This window comes from Aristolochia californica, unplaced genomic scaffold (genome assembly GCF_029961685.1).
Source record: "Aristolochia californica isolate CCGP_79_NKW_82.1479 unplaced genomic scaffold, dmAriCali1.0.hap1 SCAF_1, whole genome shotgun sequence".
NCBI lineage: Eukaryota > Viridiplantae > Streptophyta > Magnoliopsida > Piperales > Aristolochiaceae > Aristolochia > Aristolochia californica.
In genome coordinates this window covers 51,195,428-51,203,304 of record NW_027181770.1, presented here as the reverse complement: position 1 = coordinate 51,203,304, position 7,877 = coordinate 51,195,428, and the positions used below count along the sequence as shown (strand labels likewise).

Genomic DNA, 7,877 nt, shown 5'->3' with positions numbered 1-7,877 from the left:
ACATCCTCTTCAGTCTTCATCCTCTTACCACTTGTACATTTATATGATTTTGGAAAATGTTTGACCATATCAATGGTCTAACATCATTGTCTATTTGGATAACATGGATTTAGCATTTGACAACTCCTATTGGTAGGTAGTCGTTAAATACATGTAGATAATAGTTGCTATAACACATCAAACACACTTCTCATAACCACATTTTAAACTATGTGCCACGAAACACAATTTTTAGGGTCTTCCATGTAATAAACCTATTTTGTTTGAAATGCCAATGCAAAAGGTTGTCATTGGTATTAACATTGGTAAACTAGTCATTTATCTTAAAACCTAGCCAATTATTATTTATATCAAACTACTTGCACTTGGGCCTATAAATTTTGATATATTAGTTACAACCCATAATAGTCAAGCTAAAGGAATATTAACATGCAATAAACTCTATAATCATGAGCCCAAATATAATAGATTTATAAAATTACTCTTTTGTTTAAATCGAACGACACTCTTCTTCATGTCATTGGTCCAGGTTGGTTGTACCCTCCTTTTGCAAAACTTTTGTGTTCATTGTATGACATAAAATACTGAATAATTAAAAATCATATTTGATAACTAAACCTATAAGATTATTGAAGAGCAGGTACGGAAGAGTCTTACAAGACTTTCTTAGAAAGAAGTCTCACAAGCCAAATTATTATGGTAAAGTCTTACAAGAGTCTCACAAGAGGAGGTATGTGGATCTTCGATCTAAATATAAGCAAACAAAACAGAAGAGGAGAACAAAATACACGAATCGAATTTACATAATTCGGCCATTTCTGTCCACGTCTATGGAGTTGCAGTCGACTTTGAAGGAAGATGAACCAAAATTAGCTGAAGCAGTCTTGAATTAATGATGAAGGGGGACCTGCAGGCATGATGTCTTAAAAGTTGAAACCCCTCTGGAGTGAATGGGATTTGTTAAACAAAACACGCACTTACCGGCTATCTCTGCAAGGCTGAAAAAGCTTTCTGGTGAACTGGTTATATTTGAATCCTGAATGTGGTACTGTAAGAACAGTGAGTGAAACTCATCTCTTTCTTAATATTGCTTTCTTTTAAGAGGAGGTTGACATGAAAGCGAGCTTTCAGTGATGCGACCCAAGCGTAATAATACTAAGATAAAGCTCGAAAGGACTAAGATCCAAGGGGTACTCCAGCCGAACTGATTTTGTGCATGAGACAGAGCTTTAGGGTCCTTCGTTTCTCCTATGAAAACCGAATCTGCGGGACCAACGAGAGTGACAGACACATTCACCACGTTCCACTGTATTCGACTAAAAAAGAAGACGATTGGTTTTTGAAAATGACTTTGAAAATATCTGAGTAGAGAGATTGAAAACTTATGCTTGAAATGGTAATACTGGTACGAACAGACATCTGCGAGGATATGCAATGCAAGAAAGCCGTATGCATGGCTCCTCGCACGCCATTCACATAGCATATCGACGATTCGATGGACACTGCAAATGGCATACAGGGAGCCAGGCACATGCGTAGATGTATCATTAATGAAGACTTACCGCCCGTCTTAGCGTAGATACGAGCCTCTTTCTCTATTCTGGTCCTTTCTTCATTATCAGGCCACCTTCACTCGTCGGAATGGTCATGGGAGGGGGAAAGGCGCAGCAAACGCCGTCCGCGATGGTCGAGATGTGATGGAGAAGATGAGATTTATTCAGCGGGGATCAATTGAAAGAGGATTTCTCTAGAAAGTAAAGAATAGTTTTAGAGGCAAATCGAAATAGGGTGGCGCCTGACAGACTTCCTCCTCTCAAACCAACCACCTTTTGCGTCAGCAAAAACCAAGGGAGCCGGAAAAACGACTCGACCTCAACAGCCACCTTTTCTTCTTTGGCTTCTCCTATTCTTTTCTCTTTGTGGGGCTGCCCTAACTTGAAGAAGGTTATGTCAACTTGCGGCTTCTTCGCTGGGTTAGACTGGTAGCAGGGAAAATGAATAAAGAATAAAGAAAGAGAGAGAAGACCCCCCGGGTGGGATGTGGCCGGTTGGCTTTGCGCTTTGCAGCAATTAAATACTGCAAGTTGGAGAGAGATGGGTGATAAAGCTAACAAATTCAGTAGAGGCTTACGGGCTTCGAATTCTCCTTTTCTGAGGTCTAAAAGCAAAGTGCTTTTCTCTCTGAAACGGATTTGTCTGGAGCGCTTGGAATACCTGGATTCCTCTCCCTCTCTCCATTTGAAAGAGAAAAGAAAACCTATCTTTTTCTCTTTCTTCTCGCTCCCCTATTCCTCTTTATGTTATTCGTCCATTATTATATTGCACCCATAAAGAAAAGAGATTAGCACGACCCACGTACTGGCTCTGAAAGTAGCCCCTTTTCAATTCAAACAGCCTCCACTCCTTAAAGAATTGTTTGTATGCAAAGAAGAGAAACAGAGAAAAACAAGGCCCTGGAGTTTGTTTTCCAAGGATAGGATACGCAACAAATTCATCATCTGGTGTCCATGTTTACTGTCTGAACCCACGTTGGGGATGAAATTCAAAAAGTGATCAGTGATGGTCAAAATGTGCAGAGACTCATAGGCAACGTTGCTGTTCACTTTCTTTCTGTAGACAATGAAGATAAAAAGAAAGCTGTCGTGGCTGGTTTGGTTCCCTTTCTCTCTTGAAGTTAATAAATTAGAAACGAAAAGAGAAGGAGAAGTTGAGAATGGTAACTCTTTTGACGTTTTTGAATTGGAAGGAATAAGTGTGGGAATCTGAGTGTCAGAGACAGGGACGCTTTGGTGTTTGGACGAGCGTCGTACCCATCAGATTCCCTCAGTTTCTTCCTCCCATCTCCTGTCTAGGCTTCATTCTCTCTGGTTCTCTCGCTTCCGAACGTGTGTCTCCAGGTTCTTAGCATTTGTCCTTTGTCTAATAACCACGAGATTTGAGTAAACACCCTGCACTCTCTTCCATCACCCTTGCTAAACGAAACCATATTTTTTGTGGGAATGTGCAGTCATCTGTCCTTTGTCTAATAACCATGAGATTGAGTAAAATGGACATGTAGCATTATTTAACTTTGTTAGATATCTTCCTCCTATCTCTCATCATAGATATCTCCAACTATCTTCCTTCTTTCTCTCGTTGTAGCTATCTTCAACCCACTCTCTTTATCTCTCCAACTAATAGGTGTTATTATCTAACTCAAATGCCATAACAAACACTATAAAAAGGGAATAGAATGCCCAAGGAAGAATACAAGCAAATTCTACAATTGCATGGTATTAGAGCTTCTTTCTTGTCTGCCAATTCATTTTTTTCTACTACCATGACTTCTTGTTGGAAGCAAAGGTGGGCAAACATATCACTCTAAAGTAATAGAAGAAGAAATAAACAAAAGAGAAAAGATAAAAGGAATTCTTGTTACAATTGTTTGCATTTTCAAAGCTTGAGTATATGGGTATTTATACTATTCAAAAGATATTTTTAAATTTAATGACTTATAACAAAATACATTCTAGATGCATCTTATCACACCAAAAGACACTAATCAATGAATACATGCATTTTTTATTTTGTTAAACAATGTGTCGTAAATTGGCAATAACTTCTTCTAGAAAATTTCAATTCATGAATGGTTGGATCCATTGGAACCTAGATAAGCATGCCTATCTAATGACATATTATTTTCACCATTTAAATGAGAATAACCCCTTCAACTGATTCTTTGATTCCAGTTAAGTTTAATATCCAACACCTCCTCTTAAACTTGACATCTTTGTAACACTGATCAACATTCTCAGCTTTTGAAAACTTTCATATTTGACAGGCTTTGTGAAAATGTTAGTAGTTTGATAATGACTTTACATAATCCATCTCAACTTCTATTTTTCAACACACTCTTGAATGAAATGATATCTTGTATCATTATGCTTGGATCGATCATAAAACACCAGATTCTTTGTTAGAGCAAGTGTTAATTTGTTGTCTATCAAAATCTTGTTTGCTTCACTTTGTTCCAAATGAAGCTCCTTTAATAGTCTTCTTAACCAAATTGCATGACAGGTAGAAAAAGTTGCAACAACATACTCAAATTCACATGTTGAGAGCATGACTATGGGTTGATTCTTGGAACACCCAAAAATTGCATTATTTTCCAAAAAGAAGACAAACCCAGTAGTGCATTTTCTATCGTCAATATCTCCAGCATAATCACTATCACAATACCATATAAACTTGAATTCATTTTAAGATGAATAGAAAATTCATAGTCAATGGTACCTTTAAGATAACGAAAAATCCTCCTAGTTGTCTTCATGTGTATTTCATTTGGATTTTCCATTAATCAACTTACAATTCCAACTAAAAACAAAATGTCAGGTCTGATACAAGTTAAGTCCCTCCAACTTACCATAAGGATTTTGAATAAAGTTGGGTCTACTCTTGCTCCATCCTCCATTTTTTAATATTTCATGCCACATTCCATGGCGTATTGGTGGGGTTACAATTCACCATGTTGAATTTCTTGATCACTTTTTTTGCATAAGTCTCTTGAGAGATGAAAATGCCATCCTCCATTTGCTTTACTTTAATAACTAGTAAGATATGAGGCCCATGTCACTCATTTAAAATTCTTGAGTCATAGTCTTCTTGAAGTCTTTAAACATTCTTGGATTGCTTCCTTTGGAAAAGCAAGCAACAAGAGCAAATACTTCTTCATAGTCAATGCTTTGCTTTTGCTTATACCCCTCAGCAATTAACCTCGCTTTGTATCTCTCTACTTCCCCCTTGGAATTCTTATTGGCTTTGAATACCCATTTAACTTTGATAACCCGATGATCACTTGGAAGAGAAACAAGTTACCAAGTATCATTCTTTTTAATGGCTTGAATTTCTTCATGCATGGCTTGTGTCCACATTTTCTCTTTTACACCTTCAAAATTCAAAGGTTCATCATTAGAAAAAATAAAATAAGTTTTCATCTTCTAACCTTTCAGTTTCATTGTAGATGTCTTCAAGGCTCCGGTATCTTTGGGGTCCTTCAATTGAGCAAGATGAAGGTGAATACAATGACAATTATGCTTGAGAGAATGAAGTTGGTGAGGTTGGAGGAGTAATTTCACCTTGAGTATGTTGCACTGTAGACTTTTCTTCCTCATTAGACCTAATTCCATGAAACATCTTCTTCAAATTCAACATCTCTACTAACTACAATTTTATTATTACTAGGATTGAATACCTTGTAGCCTTTTGAATTTTTGTCATAGCCAATGAACATAAACTTCTTGCTTCTATTATCAAGCTTAGATATTTCTTTGTTTTGGAACATGAACATAGGCCACTGATCCAAAAACACACAAGTGTACTCTTCTTCCTCATTAGCACTCCAATCCCATGAAATATCTTCTTCAAATTCAACATCTCTACTAACTACAATTTTATTATTACTGGGATTGAATACCTTGTAGCCTTTTGAATTTTTGTCATAACCAATGAACATAAACTTCTTGCTTTTATTATCGAGCTTAGATATTTCTTGTTCTGGAACATGAACATATGTCACAGATCAAAAACTCGCAAGTGTGACCCTCTTGGCTATTGTCCACTCCATGCTTCTTTGGGCGTTACATTCTCGAAGATTTTTGTTGGTGATCGATTCAAGAGATAGACTACACAAGTAACAACTTCTGCACAAAATTCATTTGGCATCGTCTTGCTCTTCAACATAGTTCTAGCCATCTTGATGATTGTTCTATTCTTTCTCTCTGTAACTTCATTTTGTTGCGGCGATCTATGAACTGTCAAAAGGCGACAAATTCTATGTCTTTGACAAAAATTCTTGAATTCATTGGAAGTAAATTCTCCCCCTCCATTGGTTTGTAGTGTTTTAATCTCGTAGCCATTTTCTTTGTCAGCTAGAACTTTAAACTTTTTTAATGTCTCAAAAGTCTCACTCTTGTACTTTGAAATATATATCTGTGTTTTTCTAGAAAAATCATCAATAAGAAGGATAAAGTAAGAGTTTTTACCAAGAGATTGAGGCTTGATAGGACCACGCACATCAACTTAGATTAATTCAAGTGGAGTAGTGCCTCTTCTAGTGGATTGTTTAAAAAAACTCTTTCTTAAATGTTTGTCAAGTAAGCACGCTTCACATAGTTGATCGGGATGATTATTTTTGGAATGACCTTCACTATATTCTTCTCTCTCAAGTCTCTAAGTTCTCCAAAGTTTAGATGACCAAATGTCATGCGTCAAATTCATGATGGATCTTTCATACAAGTTTTTAAATACATTGCTCCAATGTTCTTCATATCAAACACACAAATTCGATTCTTTGTCATTGTGACCTTAGCGATAAGATTGGTTTCTCGATCTCTAAGCCAAAGAAAGTGATATTTCCTGGAGAATTTGTAGCCTCTCCAAAAGTTCTTTCCTGGAGATTTTGTAGCCATTCTCCAAAAGTTACCTAATACTCTCAAAATATTATTTTTCATCTTAGGAAAGTAATAAACATTATGAAAATTTTTGTGGCCACCGCCTTTTATTTGAAATAAGATTGTATCTTTGCCTTTAATCTCCATCTTTGTATCGTCACCAAAGTGTATATGGCCCGTTACATTATTGTCAAGTTCCACAAATTTGTTTCTATCTCGTGTCATGTAGTTGTTAGCACCATTATCAAAGTACAATGTACTATTTTCTCCCATGGGCTCATCCTTTAGTGAAAGTAATAGATTAGGCTCCTCAACATCTTGCCTGTGCTCAATTAATTTTGAATCTTCATCTAATTTTTTGAATCGAAACTCCCATGAATAATGTCCACATTTCTCACAAGAATAACATTAAATTTTAGATTTGTTAAATTTTACCTCATTATTGCTCCTGTTGGAAGATAAGCTCAAGCCCACATGACCAAGGAAGGCCCACAAGATGGGCCCAAGCCCATAAGAAGTAGGACCCACAATGATTACCATGAGCTGACATCCTTATCACATCAGTTGGAAGATCAAGAAGGACTCACAAAATTATCTTATCTTATGGTCACGTCAAATAAGAGTTTTAGTTTTAGTTATGTTTGTCTTTTATCTATATTGAGTTATTTAATTATGTTATGACTTATCTTTAAGTGTTAGAGTTTACGTGTAATTGGGACAAGGGTAGTTTTATTGCAATTGGACTCTACTACCTTCCTCTATTATAAATAGAGGTTCATGTACTCTGATTACAACAAGCTATTGAAGTCAATGAATTATTTTCCGTTTCCATAAATTCAACATCTCCAATAGTTGCCTCCATTGTTGCCTTTTCCTCTTTCATGACGTTTTTGAAAAGTCTAGTTTTTGTTCTAAAAATAGAGTTTTGCTCATCATTACCTCCTCCTTGACCATGTCCATGTCCACGACCTCTATCATATCCTTGACCTCTTCCACCTCTACCACTTTTAGATTTGAGAGATAACTTTGCTTGCAAGGCTTGCTCGCTTGCCCTTGTTTGCCTCGATTCATTCTCTCCTCATGGGCTCGTAATGATCTATTGAATTCATTGATGTACACGATCTCCAAGTCTTTAGACTCATCAATGGCTACCACCACATGATTGAATTTTGAGTTTAAGGAGCGTAGAATATTCTCTACAACCTAAACATCTTCAATCTTTTCTCCTAGCCTCTTCATTTGATTCACCACGGCCAAGACTCTTTTGAAGAAATTTGAGATAGACTCTCTCTCGTTCATCATGTTGGAAGATATGATGTAATTAGAGTGTCATTGATGTAATTAGTTATATTTCTTGACTTTTCTTCACTCTTACTAGGGTGAAGGGTAAAATTATAATATTGTACTTTTATCATCTATAAATAAAATTATATATATATATATATATAT

General features: G+C 36.3%; 1 long non-coding RNA gene across 1 annotated transcript; it reads right to left on the bottom strand.

The window, feature by feature from the left end:
• Positions 1-649: 649 nt before the first annotated feature.
• On the bottom strand, positions 650-1,793 carry LOC137962884 (uncharacterized). The gene is made up of 3 exons (XR_011115178.1): positions 1,563-1,793; positions 982-1,316; positions 650-907 (listed from the first exon to the last, which is right to left on the bottom strand). It is a non-coding gene; the product is annotated as an uncharacterized lncRNA (long non-coding RNA).
• Between the last annotated feature and the right edge of the window lie 6,084 nt (positions 1,794-7,877).